Source organism: Notothenia coriiceps, unplaced genomic scaffold (assembly GCF_000735185.1).
Source record: "Notothenia coriiceps isolate Sejong01 unplaced genomic scaffold, NC01 NC01_scaffold00032183, whole genome shotgun sequence".
Classification (NCBI taxonomy): Eukaryota; Metazoa; Chordata; class Actinopteri; order Perciformes; family Nototheniidae; genus Notothenia; species Notothenia coriiceps.
In genome coordinates this window covers 1-2,120 of record NW_011364884.1, presented here as the reverse complement: position 1 = coordinate 2,120, position 2,120 = coordinate 1, and the positions used below count along the sequence as shown (strand labels likewise).

The 2,120-nt window shown below is 41.3% G+C and overlaps 1 long non-coding RNA gene across 1 annotated transcript; it reads right to left on the bottom strand.

Moving 5' to 3' along the window:
• Positions 1-207: 207 nt before the first annotated feature.
• LOC104960693 (uncharacterized) lies at positions 208-2,092 on the bottom strand. Its single transcript, XR_800010.1, has 3 exons — positions 1,916-2,092; positions 1,499-1,545; positions 208-515 (listed from the first exon to the last, which is right to left on the bottom strand). It is a non-coding gene; the product is annotated as an uncharacterized lncRNA (long non-coding RNA).
• Between the last annotated feature and the right edge of the window lie 28 nt (positions 2,093-2,120).

Sequence of the window (2,120 nt, the reverse complement as noted above, 5' to 3'; positions counted from 1 at the left end):
ACTGACAAATCCCATTTTCCATCTCTTTAATATTACAGTGAGTAGACTGCAGAGGGCCCAAATCAAATCTAACTTATCTATTTAACACATTGACTAAATGGATGTTCTAATACTTTAATTCTTCTTCTTTTGGGGACAAAACTATTTGAATGTAAAGAGTCTAAGTCTAAATTATACAATTGCTATCTTTGTTAAATTAGTTTAATAAAGCTGCTTTATAACCTTTGAACGGTAGTGGATAGTATAAGGCGCTATTCATTATATAAGTGTATTTTTTAACACTGCAGATGTCTTTACCATCCTCTGTCTCACTGTGTGGCAGGTGGAGCTGGCAGACGGCAGCTTCATCAGAACTCTTCATATTGAACAGCGGCCCTGCTACCTGCTTACCAGCTATTTGGAGGAGTCTCTCCTTCAAAGGGACCGTCCTGTTCAACAGCTCCGCTTCCTGAGCCACGAAAAATATCAGGCCAGTCAAAGTACACTGTAACACAACTGGACGAAGAGACCTGAACCTGTAGACACACAAGGGACAAGTTAATCCAACAAGCATTCACAGGTGAATGACAGGTGTTCATGTGCAGAGCTGGGAAACTGACCGCTGTGTAAAGACTGATAACATCGAGAGGATCAGTCCGCTCTCTCTCAGCAACATTCAAGACTAATGCCATGCAATCATGAACTCCTCACAGATATCACCACAAGGGTTCCCCTCAAAACGCTTCCTCCTCTTTCTTTTTCTCATGATGGAGCACCAGCAGCATGTATTGCTAACTGTTTTCGTTTCGTTTATATGGTGAATGTAGGTACCAGGCCCAGAGTCACCACATAGTGCCCGGAACATCCAAGTGTTGCCAACTCATCCCTCTAGCTCAGAGTCCAAGAGGAGCGGGTCAAATGGCCTGCAGAAAACATGACTTCATTGTGGAATCAGTTTGCTGAAGATGACCATATTCTGGAGGTAGCGGTAAAGGAAAAGGCTGATAGTAAGCTGAAAGCAATGACAGCAATCATCGTCAGCATTGCAGCTGAACGTCTTGGAGAAGAGGGGGAAGAAAGCCTTCCTCAGCTGATGTGGATCCATTCCTTAGAAGAAGATCAGGATCCTCCATCGGGCTGAAATGATGTTGTGACAGGGCCAGAGAATGTACTGCCTTCATTGCCGACCACTTCAGTTCGTCAAGGAGTTACCGAGACAAAAGCGCAGAGGGAAACTGGACGGCCCCGCAGGAAGACCAAGTTCTAACATCTGAAGCAGACATACTGTATATAGGCTCGAACTGGCAAATGCATACCAATTAACTCCACACAAACTGGTGCAGCTCACACTGATGAAACATCATGTCACTAACCAGATTATTCTGAGCGGGCGTGACTCGAAAAGATTGAGAACCACTGCTGTATACCATCTTAAACATAGATGCATTATATTCTACTGGAATGAGATTGAATGCAATATTTTATGGTGAAAAGCATTACATTAATGTAATAGGATTACCTGTATGAAAATTCATTTGTGTGTTCAGGTGAGAAGGAAACTGAAGCCTGGAAGTATGACGGAAACACAAGTTAGTTATTTTTATAAAAATCAAATACAACTCTTGCTTGATGAACACAAACCACAATTCCAGAACATTGTAAGACAAATGAAAAACATTTTTAAATTAGACTGGATCCTGTCATGGCTTATCAACAGGTTAACATGTGACGTAGTGCTGAGTGACCCGGTCTGCCGCTGTAGCCCGGTCACAGCAGTACCAGCCAATCACAGCACATTGGGGCGGGACATTATAATTTAAGGTTTCTAGATCAATTGCGCGCGTAATAGCGTTTTCCTTGACAGCCATAATAATAATATTTCTTTCAGTGGTGAAATATATATATACTTCACTCTGTACAACTGCTCCGCTCTCACCTTAATGTCTGTCGTCACTTCCTGTTCCACATCGGAGTAACCTGATGGAGAGAAGAGGTGACAGAAAAATAATAATTAAACATGAACAAAGAGAAACATTAGCAGCCAAAAATGATTAAATAGAGCTGTAACAAGATGGAACTAAAATATATTGTTGTTGTACTATAAGGACATTTTAAGATCATATTTTAATGTACAATATCTT